The sequence below is a fragment of the Elaeis guineensis genome, unplaced genomic scaffold (assembly GCF_000442705.2).
Source record: "Elaeis guineensis isolate ETL-2024a unplaced genomic scaffold, EG11 Super_Scaffold_1000033, whole genome shotgun sequence".
Taxonomy (NCBI): Eukaryota; Viridiplantae; Streptophyta; class Magnoliopsida; order Arecales; family Arecaceae; genus Elaeis; species Elaeis guineensis.
In genome coordinates, this window is record NW_027332424.1 from 13,994,016 (window position 1) to 14,009,287 (window position 15,272).

Genomic DNA, 15,272 nt, shown 5'->3' on the forward strand with positions numbered 1-15,272 from the left:
CCTATTGCTAATTACATAACAGAAAATAACTCAATCAAAATAAATTATGAATATTTCTTTAGATCTAATCTAACACATTCATGATAAATTTTATAATTAAACTTTTACAATTAAGTCCTTTCGCTGCTTCATCTGCATGGGATATAATTACAGTGACACCCCTACCACCATAGGAGACCCCATCGAATGGGAGGAGAGGGCCTTTAAACCCTACTTTTCTCCTATGACCGGACAGTCATGGCAACCAACCCAATTCGATTACTTGCTACTTGGATTGTGTATATCTAAATATACCAATTTCAAAATTTAAATTTCAAATTTTAAATTTTTTAATTTCAAATTTCAAACAAATTTCAAATTTTAAATTTCAAATTTTTGAATTTCAAATTTTAAATTTTAAATTTTAAATTTCAACCAAATTTCAAATTTTAAATTTTAAATTTTGAATTTCAAATTTTTAAATTTTGAATTTCAAATTTTAAATTTTAAATTTCAAATTTCAAATTTTGAATTTCAAACTTTTGAATTTTGAATTTCGATCAACTTTCAAAATTTAAATTTTAAATTTTAAATTTTAAATTTAAACTTTTAGATTACAACTTAATCTACGCATGTAAATTCATATATCATATCTTAGATCCTGCTCAGATACCATTTGAAGCGAAATTTGAGTGTAGGGGTAAAATGATAATTTTAAATTTTTTTTAAAATCACTATTTTATAGTAGAAATAATTAATTAATCTAATTAATTAATATATGTTTACCCTATACTAGGATCTAAATATGATATACAGCATGCATGGATTTAAATTTAAAATTCAAATTTGAACAGTAAACAATTTACTGTTCTATGTTCAGAACACAATACCTTTGTGCAGGTAGTCGATCATCGTAATCTGATCATCGTTGGAAGGCTCTGATCACCACAACATAGCCACACAGTATGTCTAGCCTCTGTGGATCATCCACACGAGGCTTCCGATCTGATCAGCTCCTCACGAGTGCTAGCTCATTATAGAGCCCTTTCGACGGCTGATGCTGATCAAACTCCTTCGATCGATATCTATCGATTCCATGGATACTTCAGATCATCAGCAAACATGCTTGAGAGGTAGATGATTCTCTCTCTTGAATTTGGTGGGCTCATGATACTCGTAGCTCACTAACTCACTTCCCGAACCCCAGGCTGAAACCCTAGGGAATACACTGAAAACCCTGCGCCCAATTTTCTTTCTTTTTTTCTTGAAAGGTTTTGGACCTTCACCTCATGCACAAGGCTTCCTCACACCCCACTTTCTTTCTCAAAAATTTTTCTATGCACGTCCCACCTCCCTATCTCTTTTAAAATAGTTCAAAACGTGTCTTATCCGCGTGAGAGGATAAAGATAAGTGGTTGCACATTTGAATTCAAATCAAATTTGAATTCAAATGCAAACCAACTCATCCCTATCCACTTGAGTGTGAGAAGAGAAGGTGTGAGGCTATATTGTGCATGGAAAGGTTTCATGAGAAACTCTTTTTCATGTGAGATATGGGGCACTAAAGTGGATAAGGTCATGAAGGCACAAGAGATAAGTTATCCATTCAAATTCAAACATGCTTTGAATTTGAATGGCTAACTAATCAATTTTATCCAAAGATTGGCACACAAGAGTGGGTGTGAGAAGGGATTTGCATGAGAGAAAATTTATGAGAAGTTTCTTCTCGTGAATTCAAATGGGGGCAGAGATATGAAGTGGCGCAAGGATTCAAATTCAAATGGTGGTTTAATCTTAATTGAACCAACCTAATCAAAATAGGTTAAGCACAATTAGACTAAATTAAACCTAACTTAATTAGGCTTAATTAGGCTCAATAAAATCCTAATCAAATCAGAAATTGACTAAGCCCAACCCCTGATCAAATTAGGGACCAAACCATCTCGACGATTAGGTCAACTCTTAACCTAATCGGGTCAAACCCAACTGAATCCAATTCAATTGGACTTGATCTAAAAATAATTACTCAATCAAATTAAGTTAACTAGCGATCAAATTATTAATTAAACCTCTCATAAATATTGAGTCCAAATTTGATGGGCAATCGGATATCAAAGTCCATCAATATGAAACCTTGATCGAAGAGTTCCAAACCAGTGGGACTCTTGACCTCGGTATCCAAAATGTGTGGGACTCGTGATCAGAGAATCTTGATTCTCGATCATAGAGTCCCAGACATGTGGGACTTATAGTCCAAAATATTAGGACTCTTCATCAGCTATCAGATCAGATAGGAACCTCTAATGTGTGTGACCCTGCAGGTTCGAACCTAAGCGGTAGCACAGGAACCAATTTCTGTACTAATCGAAGTGACCATCTAGTAATGGTACCCGACATTCGGATAGGTCAAATAGTCACAATCGCAATACTCAGAACCTACATGAATATGGTTACTATATAATTCATCCCTTTTGACCCCTGTGTTTAGGACGACTCAGGGTTAAACTGTCAATCCTAATTAGATCATCTGAGTCGTGCTCAACTTAATCAGTCTTGTGACTCCTCACTAGGACTACCCTGGCCAAGGTTTTGCTAAATTGAAATACGACTATACACAGCTCCTGAACTGGAGTGGTCAATCCCATCTTGACACACGCACCGACAAGTCAAGTACTTGACTACACCCAGCAGCCTTCCATCACTGAATTAGAAATTTAGGTAGTCCAGTGTCTAAGTACAGTGAGTTGCTTGCAAGTCACCGTGACGGTCTCAGGTCAGAGGGATATTTATACCCATATCCCATCGGAGCAAATCTTGACAGTAGAGATAGCTCCGGAGTCGGTCACGTTCAGTGCAGATGTACCCTTACATCTCACCTGTATGCCATACCAGTGTCTCCACACTCCTTGGTTAAGAGGACAACCAATCTATATGGCACACAATGACCTATGCTCGATAAACATTGTTGTCCTTGGTAACAACATATTATTTGATCGCGAACAGATTTAAGGACTAAACGATAAATCCTCCTTTGTCGAGTCTAAATAGTCCTAAGGACTTCACCACAACACAGGAGTTCATTAGAAGATGATAATTTATGATGAAAAATACCAAAATAATTTTTATTTATTTATGATTTATGTACTAATACAACAATGAGCACAACCTTCAACAGGCTGATGATTGGCTTTGGGACACTATTCCCAACACATTGATTAGAGTCTTTTATTTTCATATGGGGCATCTCTTGGGTGTATTTTGAAATATCTAATTATGGGTGCAAGGACTCCAATTATTGGCGCCTAATGGGCTTTATAATGTAAGTTGGATAACTTAAGTTAATAGAAATCCTAATGCAAGTAGGACTTGTATTATAAGATTGAATAGGATTCAATCTTTATGTCTATTTAAAGGGACTTCCCCTAAGATCCTTAGAGCATCAAAATCAGCAGTCTCTCACACCCAAAGGCTCTCCCCATACCCTCTCTTCCTCTCCTTTTCTCTCCTCTTGGGTGTTCTATACATCCCTTCCTTGGGACGCACGTCCCAAGGAGTTCCATGCTCAAAGGAGTTTGGGTGCCTCTTTCTTGCTAAATTCTAACATTTGATAGCAGCACATAGCAAGAAAAAATACTAGAGAAGAGGAGAAGAAGAATATCAAGGAGAAAAATCAAGTGTTGATCGCAATCCAGGCTTCGTTTAGATTCAGCAAGCTGAATTTTGGAGAACCAAAATTCAGATTAAAGAGGACTGTTCCAAGCTGATCTTGAGTGGATACTCGTAAAGGTCAAACACTTGTGTGGCTAAGAGAGAGTCTTTTCTCTTTTAGATCCAGTTTTGAAGAAAGAGATTACGAAATAGATATGTGATTTGATCACAATTTGAATTTCAGCATATATCAATTTCAACATATAAAATAGATCATGTGATTTTATATTTTTATGCATGCAAAATTAAGATTAAAATTATTTTAATCTTATTCTCCTTTACAGTATTTAGAAAATAAAATTTTTGAAACACATATGAATGCATCAAACCCCAAAATCCAACATCAGGTATATATTCTATTTAAAATAAAAAGTATAAATAAGGCTTGCATTAAGGGATCAATTTGTGAAGCCTATATTATATGAAAATTTTCAACTTTTTGCTTACTTTACTTTGAACCTAAGGTTCAAACATGATTGAATAGAGTTCCACAGAATGATGATAGGAAAGTTGAGGGGCCCATGGGATTTTTGTCTATTTTATCCCATCATGGTCGACCATTTGGTCCGATAAGACCTTATGGGTACATGGATGATTTTGAATATAATGCAACACATATTTGTCTTGCTAAATTATGATGAGTTTGGATCTCTTATTGACTAAGTATATAAATTCTTATATCTTTATAGTGATTATCTCATTAGAAAGATAATTTGTGGCTACTAATTAAATTATTATATAATTATAAGTAATATGATGATTATGTGAGCACATGCTATCCTTCGATAAATGATGAAAGGGTGGAAAGGTCCCGTAAATGAGAGTTTGTAAGTTAGTTAGAATAAATGGTTAGCGAAAGATTATTTCAAATAAAATTATTTCTTTATCCTCATATGGATTATCTATTCATTAATATTTCTATTGAATAGGCAAACACAGCTGGAAACGGATTTGATGACCGTATAGTGGATATAGTACAAAATCTCTCATAGATGGTGAAAAGCTATAAGGGATACTTTGTCAATGGATTCAAATTTTATGCAATTGAATATGATCAAAGTAGAAAAATAATGAATAGTAAAGTTTGTATCAAAGAGAGCTTTTATAATGGTTATGAATGCGACTATTACGGAATGTTACTTAAAATTATAAAGCTACAGTATTATGGTGTGAGAATAAGGTTATACTATTCAAATGTAATTAGTATAATATAAAGAGAGGGATTAAAGTCAATAAATTTGATCTTATTGAAGTTTAACATAATTCACATCTTTCTATAAATGAGTTATTTATTCTAGCTCAGCAAGTACATTAAGTTTATTATACAACTTATCCATCAAAAAGGAGGAAAAGACATGATTAGTGGGTTGTTTGCAACATTAGAGCAAGGAGGACATATGACATCCCAATTGCCATAAACAATACAGAAAATATGGCTACGATTGATGATGTCTATCAAGAAGATGAGATGCCCAGTCCAACTCTAGTTGAAGCAATAGATGCACTTGATGGTATTGATATCCTTATAGATTTTAGTATGTATTAAGAACTTGATGAAGATGAGTTAAGACAACTGCAACAATAAACAGTAGAATTGGAATGTGAGTATGATGAGGAAGATAGAGAGGAGGAAGAGAAAGAGGAATTTGTTGAAGAAAATGAGATTGTAGAGGGAAAAAAATGAGTTTGAATTATCTAATAGTAATGATGATTAATTTATAAAAATAATTTGTGTAATTTTGGATTTTCATAAAATATATTGATCTAAATTATTATATTTATTAGATGATTTTAACCTATTTCACGTATTGTAAAATTATTTAAGAATGTTCTTCAAATTTAGTCAAGATATTATCTTTGCCAACTAACATATCTTATTATGATATTTATTGTCATTATGTAATTTTCACCATATTTTAATTATATTTGACTAACAATATTTTCTTCCCAACAGTATGGTGGTATAAGGTGGTGCAAGCAGTTCATCGGGAGACAAGAGAGGTGGTCGAATACGAGCGTCATCCCATCATTATACTACTTCTACTGATAGAGTTGGCAGGAGGCCATCATTATACCTGCAAGGTGAAAGAATAGTGCCCCGCAAGCCAATCACATGAAGATGCAAAAAAAAAAAATTTTATTTTTTTCTGACTCATTTACATGACATTAATTATTTTTTATTCATGAGGTATTATGTTTTATCATGTGCTGCATCATATTTTTATGATTATAATAAACTCCATAGATTTTAGGGCCATGATGAGATCATGTCAGTGAGATCTAAAATCTTGATAGCTTTAATCTAAAATATTCTCAATCATTGGATCATCGAGTCGAGGAATGATGATTCCAATAAGACTGGTACATCCTATGTTTGCTCGATAGAGAGGATGGTTGATCTCACAATCACTTGTGTGGTGACACTAATACAAGGATGTAAGTGCTCATTAGAGAATGAGTTCATTGAACTAACCTATAGGAAGAACATCTGATGAAGCCTTATAGTATGTCGACAGATGGTTCTCCAGTGAGAGTGGTGCATGTGATCCTTTGACTTGAGATCATCATGGTACCTTATGTACATGGACCCTTACTTTGGTTTATTTCTTAGCACACCACTTTGAGATATGTGTGAGATATTCTGGGTATGGTGAAGTATGCATGGAGATTATGAGTGGTCAATAAGGAATCGATCACTCCTTGTAGGAGGAGAGATATCCTATGTGATCTCATAGGATGATGACTCTGAGAGTCTCTGACTAGAGCAGGGATGAACAGTAGAAAAGATTTCTACTAGTTCATCAATCAAGTCATCATCATCAGATCGAGATACATATGGATAGATATTTGGATTGGATATATTTTCATACCCATGGCCTTTTCAAGATATTGTATGATCGTAGGATTGAATTGCATGGTAACTCACTATGGTAAGATAATTTTGATATTTTTATCAAATTTTAAATTTTTTGGATAATTTTGACATATTGCTAGATGTCAATCTTGACTTGTGAACTCATCAGAATTAAAAGAGTTTAATTTCAGAATCAATTAGAAAGAGTCCTAGTTGATTGAAACTCTTGAGCTGACCTAATCCAATTGGATTAGAATTACGTAGAGAGTTTGGGTCCACTGCTAGTTAGATTTGAAACTCAATGGGTCACACACAATAGAGATTTGTTCTTAGTCTAATCTATTTAGATTTATTGTAAATCCAATAGGTTAATTGAATTGCTAGCACATAAATTAACCCAAGCTCTCAATTGGATTCAGTATAAATGTGTTTGTGCTAACCCTTTGCTTGTTGCCTTGACCTAATATAATTGGATTTGAACCATCTATTTATTAGTTGGTTTATCTGGTTTATATGGAAGAGTTCTATGTGAATCCACTACCTCCACACCAAAAGCCATGCAAGAAAAATTTGGATGCCACATTTATTTTGGCGTTAAGAAGGAAGAGTCCTTCTTAACGTGGTATCTTAATTTTCTTTCCAAGTTCCATGCATTTTCCTTTATTTCTCATGTCATGAGATGGCGTTTGGGATATGGGGCATGGAAGAGGAGGAGGAGTCCTTCTTTTGAAAGAAACTCCATGCCAAAATAAATTTGAGATGCTTCATTCTTTGAGCGTTGAAATGGATGAGTCATTTCACATTGGACTCTTAATTCTTCCTTTTATTTCTCACACTCCCTTTACTCCATGTGCCATCTAATGGCTTCTGGAGTTGTGTTGGCACAAAAGTGGAGGAATTCATCTGCTTGAAGGCTCTTCCACACCTAGAACTTCTATATAAGGAATTTATTCCTTGTGGAAACTAAGGGACGACACATTGGATGTGTTTGCGCCAAACATTGTTTCCCCTCATAAAAATCTCTTAATTATTACATGCCATTTTCATGGGAGTAGAGAGGAAGAGTCCTTCTACTCCTTAACTTCTCCATGCCATTTATGTGTGTGGTGATTTAATTTCACCATGTAGAGAAGTTGGGATGCCAAGAGTTGGTGTCCCTTGGATATTATTGGTGCCCCTTTGTTACCTATTTAAAGGGGATGCTACACCTTGGTTCCATACCCATTTTTCTAGCTGAGAGTTTGCATGAGGATGAGAAGAAAATGAGAGAAAAAAGTCTAGATAAAGACAAGAAAAAGAGAGAGAAAAATAGAAAGGAAGGGAAAAGAGAAAATAGAAAGCATGAGATGCTTGTCCAAAAATCAGATTGTTCATATGTTGAATATATAATCTGATTTGTATGTGGTGAGATCTTTTGAGGAAGAATTTCTAAAGAGGTTCTAATAGAGGTCATAAAGGAATACAAGCATTGGTACAACCAGTTCTTCCGAAGGACTGTCAGCAGCGAGCTTGCAAAGAAGGCTGCAGCACCATATCGAGTTGGGAAGGGCCCTAATTAATTCTGTGTGGATTATCATTGGAGGGCTTCTACTTTGGAGTCTCATGGAGGTCTTAAAATTATCGGATCATGATCTTCTCATTGCTATATGACTTCTAGTCTCTTCCTGTTATGTATGTTTTTGATCGTTTGATTGCAATCATCAAGGGGTTCCTAGGATTTTGTATTTCGATAGACTAATTTAAATGTTAAACTTTATTTTCATTATTGAATGCATGTTAAAAAATTTTAAAATCTATATTCTACTGTATTACCATAACCCAACAGTGGTACTAGAGCCACTCTTAATTGATTCAATCAAATTTCATATTATTTTTATGATATGGATTAAATCTAGTTCAAACTATATCAAAATCAGATTTTTTGATTGATATTTAATTGATGTTCTTGATGCATTTTTGTTTATAATAAAGTATTATCAATCTATGTTCAAACCTTGGATATGAAATTTCATGATTTTTAAACTTGTGCGATAAGTTTAGATTTAGATCCTATAATCTAATTTTTGATAGAATTAAAATCTAGTGCATGGGATGTGCGGAGCCTTGGAATGCTACATATGGATGTAGATTGCCAAGACTTAGGACTTTTGCATTTGATGCATTTACCTAAGATCCAAGGGCTAACCACCATGTTATTGGGCACTCACCATCATCAATCAACCATCTTGTTTGTCGCCCAAGGTATGTTAGATGTATGTCCTAGAAGCCAATATGGCTGACACGTTGTAATAAATCTAGGATATAATTTTATACTTAATATATTGATATGATCAATAAAAGGATAATTTTTTTTTCATTCAAGTGTGATGTATCCTTGAATCATCCATGGAATTAGCTTCAATACATATTCTCAAAGTGTTGAGAATTAGAGACATGTATTTAATTCCTAAATGCTCTCGATCATAGGATCATCATGAGGATGATGATGTATCCAGACAGACTAATGCACAAATTACTTTCTTCGAAAAAGACAAATCTCTAGTCTACTGTATAGAGACACAAGATGACAAGTATGGGTGATAGTTAGAAAATAATTAGCACTGAGCATGACCATACGAGAGATCACTTAGATTTTTATTCGATCGTTAGTGATTATCTCGATACTGTAATTGTGTGACTGATCCTTTGACTTGAGATAGTATTGCTACTCAGAGTAAGACAGCTAGAGTTTGACTGACACATAAACATGGATCTCAATGAGCCCTTGTAGTAGATGTTGGAGACAGTTGATCCACTGTAGGAGTGGGGTGTGTATCAAGATAGGATCTATCGATCTTGATAGAAAGAAGTAGTCATATGAGATTTGAGAGGTTAAGTCCAAAAATCTGTGGCCATAATAGAGTGATTGATGGAAAAGAGTTTTCATAGACATCATATCTGGACTTGAGCTAATCAAATCTATCATATGACTGATGTTGAGATTTGATGATTTATTCATGACCTGCTATCAAGTCGAAACTCATGATAGAGAGACTGAATCACACGTTAACTACACCTAGAGGTTCATTTTAGTTCTACTGGATTGCCACTATATACTGCTAGGTGTCATTGGTGGATTGTGAGAGCTCACTAGGATTGTTCTGGATCGATAATTCTTGTTGAGTTAGAGTAACATTATTTCGACCCATTGAAAAGAGTTTCAATGATATAATGATAGAGATCATTGTATATCTTACTATCAGATAGAATTAAACCTATGAGGTTACACAACAAAGAGATTAGATCTGGAATAAATAATTGAGCTTATGAAGTGTCAATTAGATTTAGCGAAACCTATTGGGTTCATGGTAACCTTGCTAGCACATGGTTGGACCCAATTTCTCTTTCTGTTAGGATTACTTATTTGATAAATTAATTCTAACTTAATTGCCTACTAATTACGTACATGAATAAGATTCATGATACTCCAATTGTTGAGTGTCTAAGGTTATGGATTATATAAATAAAGGGTGCAAGTCACTTATGAATCTCCTTGATAGATATTATGGGGCACCACTTTGACTTGATCAATTTGGGTGTATCCATTGATTAAAGAGCCTTTTAATTTTATATGAAGCATCTCTTGGTTGCAAAAGAGGATGTTTAATTATGGGTGCAAGGACTCCAATTGTTGACGCCTAATGGACTTTCTAATGTAAGTTGGATAACTTAAGTTAATAGGAATCCTAATGCAAGTAGGACTTGTATTATATGATTGAATAAGATTCAATCTTTGTACCTATTTAAAGGAATCTCTCCTAAGATCTCTAAGTGATCAAAACCAATATCCCCTCACACCCAAAGGCTCTCCCCATGCCCTCTCTTCCTGTCCCTTTCTCTTCTTTTGGGTGTTCTATACACCCCTTGGGATGCGCATCCCAAGGAGTTTCACACCCAAAGAAGTTTGAATGCCTCTTCTTTGCTAGTTTCTAGCATCTAGTAGTAGCACATAGTAAGAAAAAACTCTAGAGAAGAGGAGAAGAAGAAGATCAAAGAGAAAGATCAAACATTGATCACGATCCAGGCTTCGTTCAGATTCAGCAGGCTGAATTTTGGAGAATCAAATTTCAGATTATAGAGAACTTTCCAAGCTGATCTCAAGTGGATACTCATAGAGGTTGGATACTTGTGTGGCTAATAGAGAGCCTCATCTCTTCTAGATCTGATTTTGAAGAAAGAAATTGCAAAACAGGTATGTAATTTGATCACAATTTGAATTTCAGTATATATCAATTTCAACATATGAGATAGATTCATATAGTTTTATATTTTTATATATACATAATTTAGATTAAAATTATTTTAATCTTATTCTTCATTATGGTGTTTAGAAAATAAAGTTTTGAAATACACATGCATGCACCAAACTCTGAATTTCAACAGTAGTATCAGAGCCATGGGTTTTCATATACTGAATTTTGATATACATATTTTTGAAAAGATTTTAAAATTAATTTTTTTCTTGATACATAAGATATATCGATGGATCTTTAAATCTAAAATTTGATTTTAGATTTAATTTTAGAATATATAGTTGATATGTTGTTGCATGCATATATCTGAATTTTGATCTAGAAAGAATTCTAGTTAATGTTCATGTGAAATATAGATGCGTGCGTGAAATCTAAAATTTTTTTATGATCAAAATTTTGATTCATATATGTGATATATGATTGCATATTTAGATCATAAATTTATTTTTAATCTCATTCATGATTAATATCTGAGATATATGATATCATGCTTAGATCTAAAATTTTATTTAGATCTAATTATACTTGCATATATATGATATATATTTGTATATTAAAATCTAAAAATTATTTTTATATTTTAAAATTTACTTTCATACAAAGAATTTAAATCTAAAATATGATTTTAGAATCTGAAATTTATATTTGTGCATGAGAGTTTTGATCATGAAAAAATCAAAATTTAAATCATATAATAGGATTATATCTAAGATTTTTTATTTGAGTCATATGGGTCTAATTTGATTAAGTAGTTAGTCAAACCAAGTCAAATATTGAATTGAGTTAGATCAATTAAGTTAATGATCATACAATTATTATTGATCAAATCGATTAAGTCTTATATGTAGAATCGATTAACCTAAGGACCTAATTTGGCTCGTTGGTTTGAGCTCGATTCATTTTAGCTAACAATTCTGATCAATCGACCTATTGGTGTCTAAGGTAAGTTAATAAGATGTGATTATTTAATTAGTTCTATTAGCCGATCTGTCTAATTCATTGTGTCTAAGAAAGGCAACGAGCAGACCCCCACCGTTCTCCACTTACCTAGCCAATTTGGAAGATTGGGTCTTGAATTAGGTTGCTTAGCAGTTTGGTTTGGCCCATGCCAGTTAGATCGATCATATGATGACTGATTAGATGAGATCTAAACTCAAACCTCTCTATAATTATTAAGTATATAGGTCTTTCACTATTGTAGATGTGCGGGCGTGTTACCGACGTTGATTGTTCTCGACTGGTCACAGTAGTTCAGTTGCATCAGAAACATGTAACTACTCTATTAGCAAAGAGTTGCTCCAGGGTAAGAATGGGGTTGGGCCCAATAACTGTTAGGTGAGGGACCTAATGACGGTCTTGTACCTGCTTGTGAATGGTGGGTCAAGCTTAACTAAAAAGTGTAGACAATAACTGTTAGGTGAGCCCACATGACTTAGAGAACAAGTGGCTGCAACATGCTTAGTGAAGCATCTGGGCAAAAAGTTGCCTATGCATCGGTGTGCATATTATTAATAACTATTAGGTGAGGTGTATGTCATCGGTGGGACCGCAGCACCCACTAAGAATCTTTTGTCGCATTAGGATTTTCGTTTCCTTCCAGGAGAGTGGAGGGATCCAAAAATTAGTGGAAGTCATTATTTGCATCTTAAAGTCTCTAGAAGTAAATTAAAATATTAAGTACAAAAGTCTAACTTAAATCTCTACTCTCACAGTTAAACCATAATGTCAGCCTCAAATCCTCTTGCTCGCATCCTTGAAACCAATCATTTGATCAATATTAATTTTAAAGACTAGCTTAGAAACCTCAGGATTGTCCTGATCTCAAAAAGGTTAAGCCATATTCTCGACTAGGATCCCGTTGTGTTGCCAAACTGTTCTACTGCTGAACAGAGAGCTGCTTTTGAGAAGTGGATGGATGAAAATAGTCGGGTCAAATGCTATGTGCTGGCATCTATATCAAATGAGTTGTAAAGCCAGTACGAGCATATGCCCACTGTCCGAGCAATGATCACTCACCTACAAGATTTGTATGGTGAGCAGAGTCGTACTACATGCTTTGAAGTATCCAAGAGACTCTTCAACCTCAAGATGCATGAGGGACAGTCTGTTCATGAGCACTATATGACAGTGATCAAGGACATTGAGGAGTTTGGGAAGCTCGAGCTTGATATGCAAAAAGAATTGCAGATGGATCTGATCCTTCAATCCCTTATCAATTCATATAGTCAATTCATCATGAATTTTCATATGAACAAACTTGACTACACTATTCTCGAACTTGTCAACATGTTGGTCACAATGGAGGATACCTTGAAGAGCTCAAGGGATACTGTTCTTACTGTGGAGCAGACTTCTTCTTCCAAGAAAAAGTCTATTGAAAGGAAGAAGGTTAAATCCACAAAGAAATAGAAAAGAGAGAGCAAGCCAAAGAAGGATGGTCCAAAGGTGGCTGAAGTAAAAGAAAAGTGTTTCCACTGTCATGCTGAAGGCCACTGGAGGAAGAACTGTCCGAAATACCTAGAGTATCTAAAGATCAAAAAGGGTGACAAACCTTCTAAAGATATGCTCGTAATAGAATCTAACCTCGCAATTTCTTCTACTTCTAGTTGGATATTAGACTCTGGCTCGAGTGCTTAATGTACCTCTATGTAGGGTCTGATAGAAAGTAAGAGATTGAGGGAAGGTGACATGATTCTTCGGGTCGGCAATAGAGCAAGGGTTACTGTAAAGGCCGTTGGCACTTACCCTCTTCGATTACCATCTGATGTTAGACTAGATTTAAAAAACTATTATTATATTCCTGTAGCTAGTCGAAATTTAATTTTCATATTTGTGCTAGCACAAGAAGGTTTTAAAATTAGTTTCAATAAAAACTTTTGTTCCATTTATTTATAAAATAAATTGATTGCATGAGGTCTTTTAATTAACAGTCTTTATCACTTGCATGTTGATGCGAATATGAACCTAAACAAGTAAATAGTGAGTGTCGTTGGTCAGAAGAGATCTAGAGAGGAGATTAACCAGAAGTACTTGTGGCACCATAGACTATGCCATATTGGAGAGGATAGGATAAACAGATTGAAAAAGGATAGGACCCTTGGCTCTCTTCGCCCAGAGTCGTATCCAGCTTGTGAGTCCTACCTTCGAGGAAAGATGGCCAAGTTACCCTTTGTAGGACATGGAGAAGGGCTACAGAGTTATTTGCCTTAGTATACACTGATGTGTGTGGGCCATTTGATGTGTAGGCCAAAGATGGTTATAGCTACTTCATTACCTTTATTGATGACCTGTCTAGGTATGGATATTGTATCTCATGAAACACAAGTCTAAGGCCTTTGAAAAATTCAAAGAATTTAGGCATGAAGTAGAAAAGCAGACAGGCAAATCCGTTAAGGTTCTTCGATCTGATCGAGGAGATGAATACCTTAGTCAAAAATTTTTGGAATATCTTAAGGACAACGGCATAGTCCCTTAGTGGATCCCTCCTGAAACATCTCAGCTCAATGGGGTATCCGAAAAAAGAAATAGGATCCTATTGGATATGATCAGGTCCATGATGAGCTTCACTGATCTATCCTTATTTCTTTGGAGATATGCCTTGTTAACTGCCATTCACTTATTGAATAGGGTTCCTTCAAAATCCGTTTCTACCATACCGTATGAGATATGGCTTGGTAAGAAGCCGAGTCTGGGTTATCTTAAGACTTGGAGATGTCCAGCCTATGTTAACAGACAAATGGCGGAAAAATTAGAGGATAAATCTATTATAGCTTGCTTTATAGGGTATCCAAAAGAATCCATGGGATACTACTTCTATTTTCTATAAGATCACAATATGATTGTGAGTCGAAATGCCATGTTTCTGAAAAAATAATTTATCCAGAATGGCAGCACTGAGAGGTTAGTGAAACTCAAAGAGAAGGTCTCTGAAGAGTCTAGAGCTATAGATCCTTAGGAACCTGAAGTCCATGAGTCAATAGTTGATGTTTCTCTGCCACCTTGTAGATCTAGCAGGGTCTCCCGACCTCCTAAAAGGTACATGGGTATACTTACAAAGGATGTAAAGAAAATATTTCTTATGGGAGATAGGGGTCATAGTGATGATCCCAATACCCTTGATGAGGTGATGTCTGACATTGATTTTGAGAAATGATTAGATGCTATGAAGTCAGAAATTGACTCGATGCACTCGAACCAAGTCTGGACTTTAGTGGATCCACCTAAAGGTATTGTACCTATTGGATGTAAATAGATCTACAAAAAGAAGATAGGTGTCGATGGTAAGGTAGAGACCTATAAAGCTAGGCTTGTAGCTAAAGGTTACAGTCAGCATAAGGGCATTGACTATCAGAAAATCTTCTTGCCTGTAGCTATACTGAAATCCATCCATACTTTGCTTACTGTTGCAGCTTATTACGATTATGAAATCTGATAGATGA